This window comes from Pristiophorus japonicus, unplaced genomic scaffold, assembly GCF_044704955.1.
Source record: "Pristiophorus japonicus isolate sPriJap1 unplaced genomic scaffold, sPriJap1.hap1 HAP1_SCAFFOLD_226, whole genome shotgun sequence".
In the NCBI taxonomy this organism is placed as follows: Eukaryota; Metazoa; Chordata; class Chondrichthyes; family Pristiophoridae; genus Pristiophorus; species Pristiophorus japonicus.
This window is the reverse complement of record NW_027251973.1, coordinates 624012-642539: the sequence shown is the minus strand read 5'-3', so window position 1 is coordinate 642539 and position 18528 is coordinate 624012. Positions and strand designations below refer to the sequence as shown.

At 44.8% G+C, this 18528-nt stretch overlaps 1 pseudogene; it reads left to right on the top strand.

The window, feature by feature from the left end:
* The window catches only part of LOC139245641 (trimeric intracellular cation channel type A-like), a 28925-nt pseudogene extending 10955 nt beyond the window's left edge, over nucleotides 1-17970 (top strand).
* Nucleotides 17971-18528: the final 558 nt, after the last annotated feature.

Sequence of the window (18528 nt, the reverse complement as noted above, 5' to 3'; positions counted from 1 at the left end):
GGTCCCCGAGGCTGTCCTCGCCTCGCTGCATCTGCCGGGATTCCCAAGGCCTGGGAACCCCAGCCGGCGGCTGGCTACAATTAAAACTGCAAAGCAGGTTAAATCCAAGACTAGCAGCCTCATTATCATATTTAAAGTGCCAACCCGCGTTCTGGGATCAAGTTGGCACCACCCCTCTCCATCCCCGCCCTCCCCCTCACCCCCGCCCCGACTCCGTTAAAACCGGAAGTTGGTGTCAGGATTCAGTTTTTTAACACTTTATCCACCCAACTAATCTCAACCTACCCGTTTTTTGAGGTTAAAATCCCCCCCTGTGATTCTATCACTCAAGGTCACCAATGAGGACTGGAATAATGACTATCTGGAATGAAGAGGCAGATGTTGGACTGAAGAGAGGACATGTGGCCAATTTGTGGATCCGAAACTGAAGTAGGATGCTTGGAACTGACATGAGTGTGAAATGGGGTAGGGGTGGGGAATATATGTGAAAGTGTTGGCACAGTGATTTGGAGACCCAAAGGGCTACGCACAGCACCAGGGAACAGTGAAATACAGCTTCACACTTGTGGTCCCCTTCTGGATTTCCAATCTCAACTGAGACTTTAGGTCCTGAATGGAGGGAATGGGGACAGTCATACCTTGCCATTAGCAATGGATCATCGGGTAGCACTCTTGCCTCTGAGTCATAAGGTTGGTGGTTCAAGTCCCACTCCAGAGACTTGTGCACAAACTCCAGGAGTACTGCACTGTCAGAGATGCCCGTGTTTCGGTTGAGATGTTAAACCAAGGCCCCATCTTCCCTCTCAGGTGGACGTAAAAGATCCCATGTCACTACTTTATCCCAGCCAATAGTTATCCCTCAACCAACATCACTAATAAAAGATGATCCCATTGCTGTTTCTGGCAGCTTGTTGTGTGCAAATTGGCTGCTGCGTTTCTAAAATTACAACAGTGACTATGCTTCAAACTGACTTAATTGGCTGTAAAGTGCTCTGGAATGTCCTAAGGTCATGAAAGACACTATATAAATGCAAGTCTTTCTTTCTTAACTCTCGCACGAGCAATTTCAGGATGGCATTGGAAGAAGCAGGGAACAGATTGCTTGTCCTTTCGGCTGCAAATGGTGTGTGGTGTGATGGAGACCCAGGCAGAAGAAGAAAAAAGGATCTCACCTTTGACAACAAATGTAAAAGGATAAATGGCAAGTACAAATGGCTGATTGGTATGTTTTTTTCCAGGATCAGTGGATGTGTCCTGCCGTAATCCAATTGCTTCATGGTTGTGCGCAATGCTTTACTGCTTTGCCAGTTATATAATGGCTGATGTACTGCTTGGAGAATCGCCCCTCCATTATTTTAACACTTCTCATATCTTGCTGGCAACGGCTGTTTGGTGAGTGGACATAGATTTTATTATTCAGAGAAATCACTTTGTTTAAATATCAGACATTATTATTGCTGTGGCTGTGATAAACTCCTAGTTGGTGGTCAGATGAGTCCTAGTAAGGGTGCTAGGGTATATTTACAGGACAATTCACTACAAAACAAATCATACCTTTTTATTCTTATACAAGACTGTGGTTAGCCCCCAGTTAGAATACTGTGTCTGGGTAGGTGATATTGAGGAAAGGCTACAGACGAGGGTCCCAAGATTAATTCCCTATCTAAAGCATCTTAAGCATCCAGATAGGCTCAAAGGGATGGGTGTCTATACTTTAGAAAAGCATAGATTTAGGGATAATTTGATCGAGGTTTATAAGATTATGACGGGACTAGAATATATTTGTGTAGACTAATTATTTCAACTGAATAGGTTAGGGAGGACTCTGGGTCACTCTTATAAGTTATGGAAGGGCTGAAGTAGGTTAGATGTCAGGAGGTTCTTCTTTTCCCAGAAAATAGTGGACCTGTAGAACAGGTTGCCGGCTCATGCGGTGAACGTGGATTAATTGAATTTCTTCAAGTGAGAGCTGGACCCGTTTCTAGTTTCTGGAGATCACCTGGTACAAGAGGTAGGTACCTTGTAACATTGATCAGGGCCAGGGTAGTCTCCTGGACTAGTTTTGATCACCTGAGGGAATGGAGAACAATTTTCCAAATACTTACGCCCCCTAATTATCTATTTGGTTAGAGTTAAGAAACAATAGAGGTGCCATTATACTACTAGGTGTACTCTATAGGCCACCTACTAGTGGGAAAGATATAGAGGACCAAATTTGCAGGGAAATTACAGAGATGTGCAAGAATTATAGAGTAGTGATAATGGGGGACATCAATTATCCTAATATAGACTGGGATAGTAATAGTGTAAAGGGCAGAGCGGGGGGAAGAATTTCTGAAATGTGTTCAGGAGAACTTTCTTGATCAGTACATTTCTGGCCCAACGAGGAAGGAGGCATTGCTGAAGAATGAGGTGGATCAAGTGGAGCAAGTGTCAGAAGGGGAACATTTAGGGAACAGTGATCATAAAGGAAGCAGTTGAGATATTGAATAGGATCAAAATTGATAAAGAGGAGGTACTCGAAAAGCTGGCTGTACTTAAAGTAGATAAGTTACCAGGACCAGATGGGATGCATCCAAGATTGCTGAGGGAAATATAGGTGGAAATTGTGGAGTACTGGACATAATGTTCCAATCCTCCTTGGATATGGGGGTGGTGACAAAGGACTGGAAAATTGCAAATGTTTCATACACCCTTGTTCAAAAAAGGGTGTAAGGATAAATGCAGCTACTATAGGCCAGTCAGTTTAACTTCGGTAGCGGGGAAGCTTTTAGAAACGATAATCCGGGACAAGTGCAGATTAAATAAGGGAAGTCAGCATGGATTTGTTAAAGGCAAATTGTGTTTAACTAACTTGATTTAATTTTTTGATGAGGTAACAGAGAGGATTGATAAGGGCAATATGGTGATGTGGTGTACATGGACTTTCAAAAGGCATTTGATAAAGTGCCACATAATAGGCTTGCCAGCAAATTTGAAGCCCATGGAATAAAAGAGACAGTGGCAGCATATAAACGAAATTGACTAAGTGACAGGAAACAGTGTAGTGGTGAATGGTTGTTTTTCGGACTGGAGGAACATATACAGTGGTGTTTCCCAGGGGGTGGTCGGTACTAGGACCACTGCTTTTCTTGTTATATATTAATGATTTGGACTTAGGTGTACAGGGCACTATTTCAAAATTTGCAGATGACACAAAATTTGGAAGTATAGTCAACAGTGAGGAGGATAGAGATAGACTTCAAGAGGACATAGACAGGCTGGTGCAATGGGCGGACACATGGCAGATGAAGTTTAACGCAGAAAAGTGTGAAGTGATACATTTTGGTAGGAAGAATGAGGAGAGGTAATATAATAAACTAAAGGGTACAATTATAAAAGGGTTGCAGGAACAGAGAGACCTGGGGGTATATGTGCACAAATTGTTGAAGGTGGTAGGGCAGGTTGAGAAAGCTGTTAAAAAAGCCTACGGGATCCTGGGCTTTATAAATAGAGGTATAGAGTAAAAAAGCAAGGAAGTTATGATGAACTTTTATAAAATACCGGTTCGGCCACAACTGGAGTATTGTGTCCAATTCTGGGCACTGCACCTCAGGAAGGATGTGAATGAAGGCTTTAGAGAGGGTACAGAAAAGATTTACAAGAATGGTTCCAGGGATGAAGGACTTCAGTTATGTGGATAACTGGAGAGGCTGGGGTTGTTCTTCTTAAAGCAGAGACGATTGAGAGGAGATTTGATAGAGGTGTTCAAAATTATGAGGAGTCTAGACAGAGTAGATAGAGAGAAATTGTTCCCATTTGCAGAAGGGTCGAGAACCAGCATAGACAGATTTAAGGTGATTGGCAGAAGATCCAAAGGCGACATGAAGAAAAACTTTTTTATACAGTGAGTGGTTATGATTTGAAATGCACTGCCTGACAGGATGGTGGAGGTAGATTCAATCATGACTTTCAAAAGGGAATTAGATAAGTACCTGAAGGAAAAGATTAGCAGGGCTACGGAGAATGTGCAGGAGATTGGGACGAGCTGAAGTGCTTTTGCAGAGAGCCGGTTCGGGGTCGACGGGCTGAATAGCCTCCCACTGTGCTGTAACGATTCTATGATTCTATAATTGGCCTGGGTTTTTATCTGTTTTTTCGTATCTCCCAGGAGATTATATGATTCAGGATGGTGTATGTATGTATTGTGATGAATAAGGCATCACAACTGTATGGGACAGGCTGTATGGACAAGTAGGTCCTGTCCTATCCGTCATTTTTCATATGTTCAGATGAATTCCAATCACTTTTTGGGATCTTTTGACCATTTTTCCACAGAAAGGATTTGAAAAAGATTGTTGTGTTTTAAAGCATAATATATTCAAATAAGTTATTTTCATAAAGGGCTCTGTGATAATAGGTAATTAAGATGCCAACGAGCTAGCAATTTGTTAGCTTGTCTTGGTAAATGATAAACAACTCACACCCACTGTATTGGAGAGTTGCTAATCTCGGGGGCACGGCAAGTGATAATACACAGAGACAAACAGAGGCAGAAGGAGGATTTTGAAACAGGATATTGCTCTAATGGTCAGGTTTTTAATGATATAGCTGTGAAGCAGTGAGACCCAACAAAAAGTTGAAAAAAGGATGCAATGCTGGGTAGTTAGAAATGAATTTGTTTAAGTCAAGCAAAATAAGCCACTGATATGGCGGATATAAGGGGAAGCTAGATAAATACACAAGGGAGAAAGGAATATGTTGATAGAGTGAGATGAAGTCGGGTGGGAGAAGGCGCGTGTGGAGCATAAACACCGGCATAGATCTGTTGGACTGAATGGCCTGTTTTTGTGCTGCAAAATTCTATGCAATTCTATATAATATGGGAAAGCATAGCGTATTCATAATTTTTCGATTACAATGTTTCGATAAACATGCATAATTACAAGTTATACCAATGGAATTAAAAGAATCTGATCACAACGGTTACCCTGTATGTTCACTCACTGTCAAATAAAGCAGCTTAACAATTTATCAAGCCTTAACTTACCAAGTGTTTCTTCGGTCCACTTTCAGAGAGATTGAAGAAGTGCATGTACAAATGGCACAGATATGTGTTCAGGTCACAAGGGGGTACTATTGTTACACCCCCTCCCCTGGTTAACTATTGTGCAAGTAAATATTGGGCAGTGTGAGTCAATTCCTGTAAAAGTAAGATGTTCAGACCACTCATGGTGTGGCTGATTTCCCCTTCTGAACTCAAGATTCTGTGGCTAATGGTTCTGTTGTCAATGCTACTAAAACTAGGGATTGGAATCTTACTTTCCTGATTTGTATTGCTCATTGACACACCACACCACATAGTACTGAGCCGTTGCTACAGAACCAGTGGGAACCTGTTCAACCTTTGCCGTCTCCAGGCCAGGTCCAAGATCACTCCAACCTTTGTCGTCGAGCTACAGTATGCAGATGACGCCTGCGTCTGCGCACATCCAGAGGCTGAACTCCAGGACATAGTCGACGTATTTACTGAGGCGTACGAAAGCATGGGCCTTATGCTAAACATCCGTAAGACAAAGGTCCTCCATCAGCCTGTCCTCGCTGCACAGCACTGTCCCCCCAGTCATCAAGATCCACAGCGCAGCCCTGACAATTTTCCATACCTCAGGAGCCTCTTATCAACAAGAGCAGACATTGACGACAAGATTCAACACCGCCTCCAGTGCACCAGTGCAGCCTTTGGCTGCCTGAGGAAAAGAGTGTTCAAAGACCAGGCCCTCAAATCTGTCACCAAGCTCATGGTCTACAGTGCTGTAGTAATACCCGCCCTCCTGTATGTACAGTAGACACCTCAAGTCGCTGTAAAAATACCACCAACGATGCCTCCGCAAGATCCTACAAATCCCCTGGGAGGACAGACGCATCAACATTAGCGTCCTCGACCAGGCCAACATCCCCAGCATTGAAGCACTGACCACACTTGATCAGCTCCGCTGGGCAGGCCACATTGTCCGCATGCCAGACACGAGAATCCCAAAGCAAGCGCTCTACTCGGAACTCTTTCACAGCAAATGAGCCAAAGGTGGGCCAAAGGTTAAAAGGGCAACTCTCAAAGCCTCCCTGATAAAGTGCAACATCCCCACTGACACCTGGGAGTCCCTGGCCAAAGACCATCCTAAGTGGAGGAAGTGCTTCCAGGAGGGCGCTGAGCACCTCGAGTCTCATCACCAAGAGCATGCAGAAATCAAGCTCAGGCAGCAGAAAGAGCGTGCGGCAAACCAATCCCACCCTCCTTGACCCTCAACGACTATCTGTCCCACCTGTGACATGGACTGTGGTTCTCGTATTGGACTGTTCAGCCACCTGAGAACTCATTTTAAAGAGTGGAAGCAAGTCTTTCTCGATTCCGAGGGACTGCCTATGATGGATAGAGTACTGAGTCATTAAAGGAAATGAATCATAAGCATAACTGTTTACACATACAGTTAGACTAATATACAAATTAATATCTGTTACATGTTAGCTAAGAATGACCAAGCTGCTGAGTAATTTGGGGACACAATTTAAAGCCTGTAATGGAGTCTATTGTATGTGGAGAGATCGTATCCTTTATCTGAACTAAAATGCTAATACATGCAGGGAAGGACTCACCAACACTAGACTGCCTCTCACTCCAATTATTGTACTTCAGACCCATTTGTTTATAGAATCTGACAACACAGGAGACCATTCAGCCTATCATGCCTGTGCCAGCTCTCTGAGCTATCCAATTAATCCCACACTTCTGCTCTTTCCTCATAGTCCTGCAATTTTTTCCCTTTTCAAGTATTTGTCCAATTCTCTTTCAAAAGTTACTATTGACTCTTTTTCCAATGCCCTTTCAGGCAGTGCATTCCAGATCATCATAACTCGCTGGGGAAAAACATTCTCCATATGACTCCCTTGGTTTTTATGCCAATTATCTTAAATCTGTGTCCTCTGGTTACTGACCCTTGTGCCAGTGGAAACAGTTTCTCTCTATCTACTCTATCAAAACCTTTCATAATTTTGAACATCTCTATTAAATCATCCCTTAACCTTCTCTGCTCTCAGGAGAACTGTACAGTATTGTGAGTGATGGATCTTATAGTTCACCCAAAGGGATTTTCAGCTGCATCAATTGTATCCCACACTTGGTTTCATTTCCAATGGATACAGGTTTGGAAACGCAATAGATTTGTGCTAATGACTGTCACATGACAGTCACATCTTACCAAGATCTGGGAACAATGTTTTTGAGAAGAACAAAAATGGATTGCAAAACAGTTGAAATTCTTAGTGATGGCGATTTTTGCTAACGGTAATTCACTTTATTTCAAAGACTGGAAAGAAGTGGAACTTTACAGGGCAGCAGTGATCATAGAAAGGAGAACATGGTTCCCTCTAGGTTGCATTCATACCAGTTTCAAAAGTGAAAGGGCCGAGTTCCAGCGTATTGTGCCCATATGTCTCCCCTTTTTTTGAAAAAGAAAGAACTTGTGTTTACATAGCGCCTTTTACGACTTCAGGACGTCCCAAAGCGTTTTACAACTATTGAAGTCATTTTGCGGTGTCGTCACTATTGTAATGCAGAGAAACACGGCAGCCAGTTTGCACACAGCAAGATTTCACAAACAGCAATGAGATAATCAGATAATCTGTGTTTTAGTGATGTTAGTTGAGGGATAAATATTGTCCAGGACATTGGAGAGAATACTCCTGCTCTTCAAAGATAGATCCATGAGATCTTTTACATGTTCCTGGGAGGGCAGACAGGGCTTTAATTTTCTGTCATATGCAAAAGATGGTACCTCCAACAATGCAGCACTCCTTCAGTATAGCATCATAGCAACGTAGAAGCATAGAAAATAGGTGCAGGAGTAGGCCATTCGGCCAGTCGAGCCTTCAAGCAGGAGTGTCAGCCTGGATTTTATGCTCAAGTCTCCAAAGTGAGACTTGACCCCACAACCTTATGACTCAGAGGTGAGAACCTTATGACTGAGCCACAGCTGACACATTTTGGGAACACCTTTTTAGATTCCTCCTTCCCTGCACATCCTCCTGAACCAACAGGAGATAAGTGGTGGACCTCCATTGAGACTTCTATCAATGCTGCTTTGTAATCAGGCGATAAGAGCGGTCTGACTGTTCTCTAAGTTCCCTTACCCTTTTAATTTTTTTCCTCCAACTAAAGATTCCTCTATTTACAATCTCCTCATTTGCTCGTTGAGTTTCAGAGCCCAGCAGAGGCATGAGCTTGAACCTGTGTCCTACTGCTCCAGGGTGCTGTGGGGGAAAAATATCATCAAAGTAAATCATATTAAAAACATACATTTGGTGAGATTAATGTTGGTTTTACACTGCACCTAATCAATGGATTTTAGCAGTTAATATTGAAAGTCCGTGAACATTCATTACCAACACAAACTGAACCCATGCTTTCAACTTAGGTACCTCATCTTTTACTGTCCATTGAACCTTTTCTACAAATGTGTGGCCTTCATGCCTGTGAAGTTGGTCCTCACTGCTATGAAAGAGGTGGTGCGGGTCCACAAAATTAGTGTGGGTGTTGACCATGCTCACCATGCCTATCACCATGGATGGATCATCATGGTTTTGGTTGGATGGGCCAAAGGTAAGTAGCCTTTTATCTCTTTATTTTTTGAGATGTTAAACTAGGCGTATCAGTGCTAAATATTCATTTTGTGCATATAACTCCTTCCTGCATCTGAGCAATTGGGCATCTCATTAGAGGCACTCCAGAAAAATGTATTTGCTTGTGATGGAGCCTGAAATGGGATTGGTGTTGGCACTGGGTCTGGTGTTGGTTTGAAAAAAATGTACCATTTTTTGGCCTGGAAATCGATGTCTGTAAAGAGAGAAAAACCAAGTTGTACAATCAACTCAAAAAAACACAGAGCCACCTGGAATATTAACTAGTGGTGCTCATTATTGTTTTGTTCCCTACAGGTGCTGGAATTGCATTGATCTCCAACTTTGAGCAGCTAATTCGTGGAGTCTGGAAGCCAGAATCAAATGAGTTTCTCAACATGTCCTTGTAAGTGAAAATGGCAGCACAATGGGGGTAAATATGTGTTGGGCGGCAGCACAAATGGGCGAGAGCGAATCGGCAGCATGCTTTTGACTCTGCACAATTTTGTCACTCAAGACTAATTTAACCTCCGCCCCCAGTATTTCTGGAGTGGGGGATTTAGTGATTAAATCTTTGACTACTGTGATACATGCAAGTTCAGTCCTGTTCTCCCAGCCTCGGCTATGCTGCTGCGTGAGTGGAGTAGGGGGGATCGGGTGTGGGGTGGGTTGGTGGCAGAGGCCAGATGCCTCTCCACAGGGGAATGGAAGAGTTGTGAAGAACATCATTGATGAGCTGGTGTCATAAACCTCCTGGATGTACCTGAAAGCAAGCAACCCATTCTGTCCTTTTCAGCCATAAGAGTGGCTTGGGCCCAGGAGACCGAGGCCACATAAAAACCTCACCAAAAAAATTACTACTAAAACATTGGGAATATTGCACAGACGGTGAAGCTAACTGTGCAATTTTATTATGTCCTCTCACAGCCCGACAAAAGCCAGTCTGGTTGGAGCAGTTATCTTCACCTTACAGCAGACCCACTGGCTGTCCATTTCCAAACACAACATCGTCTTCCTGTTCACCATTTTCATGGTTGTTACGAAGGTAAATAAATCTTTTCAATTCGTAGAAATAAAGGTACGTTTTATGAGTGCGACACGCCAGGCATTGCCTTGAAACACTTTTTGCTAATCATTGAGATGTATTGGTAAGTAGATGCCTGGTGGCACTTGCAACCTAAAGGATCAGGAGGGGCTGAAATGTTGAAACTCAACCTTGATTGTTACTCAAAGCTTCTTGTCTTTGTTTTGGTGTTCTTTAAGTGTTGTGTATCAAGACATGAGGCTGAAACAATATGTAAAAACAGAGACCTCCATTTCTAGGATGCAGAAAAAGGAGGGCGAGGTGATTAGTCCAACCTTGGAGGAGTGAAACCTCCCTTGCAATTGTGTAAACTTTGGGCTGATTAATTTATTGCATTCTTCCAACTGATGGAGGAAATATTAAATAACTATTGCTCAACCATTGGTGGCTGTGCCTTCAGCGACCTGGGCCCCAAGCTCTGAAAGTCCCTCCCTAAATCTATCCGCCTCTCTAGCTCTCTTCCTCCTTTAAGACACTCCTTAAAACCTACCCGTTTGACCAAGCTTTTGGTCATCTGCCATAATTTCTTTTGTGGCTCGGTGTCAAATTTATTTGTTTTGTCTTATAACACACCTATGAAGCGCCTTGGGTCGTTTTACTGCATTAAAGGTGCTATATAAATACAAGTTGTTGTTGTTGATGAAATATGACCATGATATGTGACGCATGAAAGGGAAAAGACTGAGAATATGTCAATTTCTTTAAATGCTGATGAGCTTTGCCGAATGTCCAAGGACAATGCGAGATTCACACGGCACTTTTCACATATAACAGTATCACGAACGGTATAAATTATATTGTTACTTATATTTCACAAAGCATTTTGGTGAAACACAGAATAGTTTTGTACTGGTGAAAAATATATTACCGTACATTGGATTTGGAGGGGAGGACGCCCAAAATTGTTATTCATTAGTAACGTTACTGTTTTTATACATTGTCTGGAAATGTTCATGATTATATTCTGAGCATAGCAACAACTGCGAGGCCCATCATCATCATAGGCAGTCCCTCGGAAATGAGGAAGACTTGCTTCCACTCTTAGAATGGGTCCTTAGGTGGCTGAACAGTCGAATACGAGAGCCACAGTCCCTGTCACAGGTGAGACAGATAGTCGTTGAGGGTAAAGAAGAGTGGGACAGATTTGCCGCTCATTCCTTCCGTTGCCTACGCTTGTTTTCTGCATGCACTCAGTGATGAGATGTTGGGATCGAGGCACAAGGCCACATGGTACAGGAATTACATTTAAGGTGAGAAGAAAATAAGTCGGTAAAGCACAAGTTAGTGTTCAAAAGAATGTTTTCCTGTTATTTGTTGTGTGCTTGAGATTTTATGCACTCGAATAAGTACACGGTGATAAAACATTCCCAGTAAGCAAAGAAAAAAGTCTTACAGCCAACAAAATACTTTTGAAGTGTAGTCACTGTTGTAATGTGGAACACGCAGCAGCCAATTGCACACAGCAACCTCCCACAAACAGCAATGTATTAATGAACAGATAATCTTTTTTTAGTGACTTTTGTTGAGGGATAAATATTGGTCAAGACACCAAGAAGAACTGCTCTTCTTCAAATAGTGCCATGTGATCTTTTATGTCCACCTGAGAGAGCAGATGGGGCCTTGGTTTAACGTCTCATCCAAAAGATGGAATTTCTGATAGTGCAGCGTTCCCTCAGTACTTCATTGGGAGTGTCAGCCTAGATTTTAGGCTCAAGACTCTGGAGTGGGACTTGAACCCATGACCTTTTGACTCAGAGGAGTGAGTACTACCCACTGAGCCACAACTGACACAAACAGAGAGACATGTTAACCCTTTCACTGTGGTCTGCCCTTCCCCCTGGGGTTTCTACCTACTGTCAGTTGTAAGCCGCACTTGTCCAGCTGAGGTAAGTGGGGAGGTGAGTGAGTCCTTGACAAAATTCTCAATTTTTTTGATTGATTGATCTTTAAAATAAGCAAACATGTTGGCATCAAGGGTGGGCATCAGGCACAATAAGATTGATTGTCCTGCTGCGAGTATAAAGTGGACTTTTTCACTTTACTATTAGTGGATGCATTCCCACCAATAATATGGAGCAACGGTTTACAAGGGGATGTCCCAGTCCATGCTGCATGAATTGGATGAATACAGGGCCTGGCCATACTTAATGATATCCTTTAGAGTGAGCAATTATTGAGGCTTTGGACAGCACAAAATTCAGTCCGAAAGCAAAGCCAAAGACACTAATGGAACATATCACCTGGAATGCCAAGGCCATAAGACTGTCGGTGATACCAACCCACACTATCACTGACTGCCAGAAATACCAAACAAAGAAAGACTTGCATTTATATTCCCAAAGAGCTTTACAACCAATGAAGTACTTTTTGAACTGTAGTTACTGTTGTAGTGTAGGAAACATGGGAGCCAATGGGCGCACAACAAGGTCCCACAAACAGCAATGTGATAATGACCAGATAATTTGTGCACATCACCACTGCACTACAGACATGCCAATTCCCATAACATTACCACTGCCAGACATACTAATCCATGCTACCACTGATATGTCAGAGATACTAATACAGATCATCACTAGGCTGCCAGATATACTGACACATACCACTGCTGGACTGATTTATTTAATAATCCATAATGCTACCGTAGTACCAGACATATCAACCTATACTACTACTGCTGTGCCAGAGGGGTGATCGCATTGAAACATACAACATTCTTACAGGGCTTGACAGGGTAGATGCAGGGAGGATGTTTCCTCTGTCTGAAGAGTCTAGAACCAGGGGTCACAGTCTCAGAATAAAGGGTCGGCCATTTAGGACTGAGATGAAGAGCTTCTCAGATGAAGAACTTCTTCACTCAGAGGGTGGTGAATCTCTGGAATTCTCTACCCCAGAAGGCTGTGGAAGCTCAGTCTTTGAGTACATTCAAGACAGATATCGATAGATTTTTTTAGATAATAAGGGAATTAAGGGATATGGGGATAGTACAGGAAAGTGGAGTTGAGGTAGAAGATCAGCCATGATCTCAATGGCAGATCAGGCTCGTGGGGCTGAATGGCCTACTCCTGCTCCTAATTCTTATGTAATGATACTAATTTGGCGTTATAACCCACAGTCTGGCGTGGTGGTAGTTTGAGGGATGACAAGTTTTGAAATATAATTTGGATAAGAGGCGGTTTTTACATAAGTTTTGGATGGTCGACAAAAGGGGAGCATTCTCATTCAGTGCAGTTCTTCAGGTTCCTTATGCCTCCTATGGAGCAGCAGCTGACTCTTCACTTTAAAAACTGAGAGAACTCTTAAACACTTTATAAACCAATATTAGTGATATTATATAACCAAGTAACATCTCCCACTAGCTTGCTATCCTGTGAATGAAGTGCCTCAACTCCACTTTCCTGTAGCACCAGATAAAACAGGTTCAATTAAATTTCGACAAAAGAATTTAAAAAATCGCAGGGTCAGCTAAAAGTTACAAAACATCCAGAGACAACGTACTAGTTTTACACCATGAACCCGACTTTTGTCACTGTCCCCCCGCAGCCGCCAAGGTTCCGCCGGAAATGGAATTGCCCATCTGCCGTCGAGGTTCCGCCCAGTTCCGCCCACATCACAGTGTCCCGCTCGCCCCTGACGGATATCTGTAAACGTCCATTTTGGTTATTTTTCCTGGCCTCCTGTCGACCTGCCGCCCACCAGAAGGCCCGCTCTGGAAAAGCAGGTCTGGGCGGCAGTCGGCCAGCACTTGCAGATCGGGTGGGAGGGAGGGAGATAGGCAGCGGTGGAGTGCAATGGGAGGCAATTCTGGCACATCGGCTGGGTGGGAGTGCTGGTGGCCATCACATCACGGCAGCCAGTTGGATTCTGCACCATATCAGTGGGACTGCTGGAAAGAAGTTAGGTCAATGTTGCATTACTTTCTTGCTGATGGTGATGTTTAAATTGGATGTCATAAAACCGGCTGAAGTGTGACTAAGCCAATGGAGGCTTTTTTTATTGCACCTTGCTGAAAGTCCTTCATTGGGAAGGCCAATGGCGAAGGGAAAATTATTATGAGTGACTGAATCTCACATCTCACATTTTGTACATCCAAGCTGATTCATTAATTGTCTCGCACAATGTACTGCAATGTAACTGATGACCATGTCATCTCAGGGGTGGCACTCCTCCATGTTTGGCCTTAAGGTCTGCCCTGTAACTTGGTAAACTAGAGTAATTGAGTGGCAGCCTTCCTGCATTCATTGTCGTCTTGCCTGATGACAGGACCCATTATCATCATCATCATCATCATCATCATAGTCAGTCCCTCGGAATCGAGGAAGACTTGCTTCCACTCTTAGGTGACTGAACAGTCCAATACGAGAATTACAGTCTCTGTCACAGATGGGACAGGCAGTCGTTGAGGGAAAGGGTGGGTGGGACTGGTTTGCCGCACGCTCTTTCCACTGCCTGCGCTTGCTTTCTGCATGCTCTCGGCGATGAGACTCGAGGTGCTCAGCGCCCTCCCGGATGCACCTCCTCCACTTAGGGCGGTCTTTGGCCAGGGACGCCCAGGTGTCAGTGGGGATGTTGCACTTTATCAAGGAGGTATTGAGGGTGTTCTTTAAACGTTTCCTCTGCCCACCTTTGGCTCGTTTGCCGTGAAGGAGTTCAGAGTAGAGCGCTTGCTTTGGGAGTCTCGTGTCAGGCATGCGAACAATGTGGCCTGCCCAGCGGAGCTGATCGAGTGTGGTCAGTGCTTCAATGTTGGGGATGTTGGCCTGGTCGAGGACGCTAACGTTGGTCCATATGTCCTCCCAGGGGATTTTCAGGATCTTGCGGAGACATCGTTGGTGGTATTTCTCCAGCGACTTGAAGTGTCTATTGTATGTGATCCCTGTCTCTGAGCCATACAGGAGGGCGGTTATTACTACAGCCCTGTACCCCCATTATACACTGCAGTCAGATGTGGATGGGAAGATATTCCTGATGAAGCAGATGACCTGAGGGACAGATGTGTGTTTAGCGCAACGCATCACACATGATATTAAAATGACACACGCACAAACAGAGGGTGAACAATGTGAGTGTATTTACAAGTGCACAATGACAAATGTTACATAATATTATGACATATACATACATTTACACGAGGAAGCAACACCCACCCCTCCACTCGGCATCACCACCTCTCTCCCCCGCCACCCCCCCCCCCCCGTGCTCTTGCAGCTATGCCCGATTTCCTCTTCCTCCCCATGCCTACACGATGGATTGGCCCTTCCCTGCCCCTCACTGCCTCTGGTTGAGGAGGTTGTGTAGGAGGGCACCGGGATGTGTGCAGACGTGTGTTTATCAGTGAGAACATAGGGCGCGGGACCGAAGGTGCCGGGATGTCCTGCTCCTCCGCATCCGTCTGCTTTGAGGGTGTGGGGTCAGGAGCTTGCAGCACGCGTGCAGAAGCCATCTCCTGCCTTATGGCCTCAACGCTTTCTGTTGTGCGCTCCAACACTGTGAGAAGGCGCTCCCTCCTTTGATCCTGCTTGGTGAATGTAGCGATGCTGCCAACTATTCCAGCCATGATCTGCAGCAGCTCGCGACCTACCTTCACGCACCGGTGGTTGATAGCTGCACCATCTGGTTCATTAGAGCAAGCCGTGCTGCATCCGCAGGTGGTTGCTCGCTGCTGCTAGGTGGTGGGGCCTTGCTTCCCTTTGAGCCACGGCCTCTGCGCTTGCTTGAGCTTTCTTGAGTTGAGTCTGTTGGAAACCTCAGGAAATCTGAGCCCGATCCGAGGTTCTGGGGACACTTGGCTGACTTGGTAGGAAGCTGATGCCAGCCACTTCTGGCTTCTCCAGGTGAAGGGGCTCTTCTTCCTGGCCCTGGGTGGCAGAGGTGGGAGCGGTGGACATGGGTGATATGGGCTGGGGGTGCAGGAAGGATCCGGTATCCTCGGGTGTGGAGCCCCCTCTGGTCGCACTCAGGCTTGCTTGTTTAGCTGCTTGTTTTCTCTACACAAACAAACGTTGCAGCCTTTACCCCCTTTGCTCATGCCTCCCACACACACTCCCACACACACAGACACATCGCACGCACAACCTTTTTGGGCTTGGACAGGAGGGACGAATAAATTTGTGCTCACTTTAGCTGTCGCCACCAAATCGTTCCACTGTTTGCGGCATTGGTCCCCATCTCGTTCCATGTTGCCCATTGCACTGACCATCTGACCTATGTACATCCAAAGATGACGGTATTGGGCTGGTGGAGGCTTGCCACGACCATCCCGGGTGAGTTCGCTGTACCGGCGCTCCACCTCTGTCACTAGCTCCTCCAACTCCTGCTTATTGAACCACGGAGCTCTGGGCCTGGTTTTGCCAATCTTCATTGACGATTTCTGCCCAATCATCTCTATGATGAGAGGAATGGCTGCTCAAGAGTCTGGGTATAAATTTGTCACACTGCCCCCTCTGCAACTTGGACTGGCCCCTCTCCAATGCCACCTCTGCTCTCTACCTCCAACTCTCTCCTCTCTCTCTCCCTCTCCTGTCTCCTCTCTCTCAGTCTCCTCTTTCTCCTCTCTGTCTTCTCTCTCCTCTCTTCTCTGTCTGCTCTCTCCTCGAAGATGCAATTGAGTGCTCTCCTTTTATGGCCATGTGCACTTCCTTAGCGTGCAAGGGCCACAAAAGGACTACAGGTCCCTTGGGGCTATAGAGCTGGAGCGCCGGGCCCTGGAACATCGTGGGCGGAGGTGCGGCGAATGAATGTACGGGGCCCAGAAGAGACGAGGGCCCAGGGGCAGCACGGGCCAGCCCACATTGCGATATGTGTGTGCACTAGGTTCGTGTAGCAGAGCAGGTCTCCAGCCGTCCTGGTTCAACCCTTGCCACTGGATAAAGGCCGAGCTCTGTCAACCCCGTGTGGTGATTGATGTGCAACGGTCACCACACGTTAAAAAAATCCATGCACAGGCATCTTCCATCCCCTCAATTGGAGTTCAGGACTGGAACATCGGGTCCTTCATTGAAATATCTGTGAACTCATGTGGAAGCAAGTCATCCTCGTTCGAGGGACCGCCTATGATGATGACAGGTCCCATCACCAAAACTGCAAAAAAAAAGGCCAAAATTCCATGCATGCGCAGTGGAGGCCTTCCGAAAATACCCGAGTGGAGACGCCTCCACCTGACGCACCCTAATGACATTTGTCTCCGAGTCCCGCCGACTGACGCCAACTGCCGATCCCGCTGCCACCCACACAGCGGCTCCTGCCGTGCCCCAGCGGCAGTGGGCGCCAAAATCGATCCTCCCGCCTGGTGGCCACTGATAAATGGGTGGCCACCAAAGTCGGCCCCCGTATATATTAATGACTTGGATGAAAAAATATAAAGTTGTACATCCAAGTTTGCAGATGAAACTAAGATAAAAGGGCACGGTAAGGTGTGTGGATGGGAGCAGCAAGTTAGAAATGGACATAGATAGACTGAGTGAATGGGCAAAACTATAGCAGATGGAGTTCAATGGAGAGAAGTGTGAGGTCATCCACTTCAAATACAAGAACAACAAATCTGGTGTGGGAATCCAAGATAAGGGGACAAATCTTAAAATTAGAGCTAAGTCATTTACGAGTGAAATCAAGAGCACTTTTTTACACAAAGGACTGTGGCTATCTGGATTCTCCACAAAAGACTGTGGATACTGGGTCAATCGATAGATTCTTCTTAGCTACGGAATATGGATCAAAGGCAGGTAAATGGACCAACCATGATCTAATTGAATGGTGAAACATACTTGAGGGGTTAAATGGTCTATTTCTTTTCCTACCTTATGTATAATTACAAGTGATTGGAAAATAAGGTCAACAAAATAAGCAATGCTAAAAGTAAATGGATTTCACTAGCTGTTGATATTTTGCATTCTGCCATTGTCGGTGTTCATGACAGCAACACACTCCCAAGGGTCACCTTTCGCTCCAATTGAAGCCTTCATTTGCCCCATTGTCTTTGGGACCGCCTGGGGTACATACGATGATCATGATCGTGTCTGCTCTCGTGACAATATGCAGAGCTCCCCCCCCCTTGCAATCAGTCTCCATACACAGCCAAGACAAAGGAGGATCTTAATGAAGGGACAAGGAAGAAGTGCAAAAAGACTGAATAAGTGAAGACAGTTATCAAAGTGTGCTGAAAGTGCAATTACTGGGACTTAATGTGATTTGGAAACTTTTACTATGAGGAAAATCAATATAATTGTACTCATACAGTCTGCTAGGGTTTGCATTTGAGCTTGTCTGTCTCATTAAATGTTAAGAAAAATGTGAACAAATGGTAGTTAGCCTGTCCTTCTCAGGAATGTGTTTCCCTGTCTCAAGTCCCATCTAGAAAAGGCAGACACCATTAATACTGGTAATGATTTATCAGTGTTTCTGAGAGGCCATGTGGGTATAGAATGTGAAGTAAATGGAAATATTCATCCCGGATATTCTTCTAAAATTGCTGGGATGTACTGTTGGAACTACATAAGAGAAAACACCTTACTTAATGTAACCAATACTGTACTAGATCAGAGAGAGCTTCATTTTGTCACTGTTTGCAAAAGTGAAAATAAATTCTATTTTCCAGCGTTGTTACCTCATGGCTTTTGGACTGAACAGACAAAACCAAAATGGAGGTGTTATAAATACCAGCTAGTGGTGACATGGAATGGCCTCTACTGATAATTACAGCGCCTGTTCTCAGTCTGGTCTAACAGTGGGAAACGCAGACACTGAAATTGACTCTGGTATGGACAGTGAAGCTGTAACAAGCAACTGGAAGTAAATGG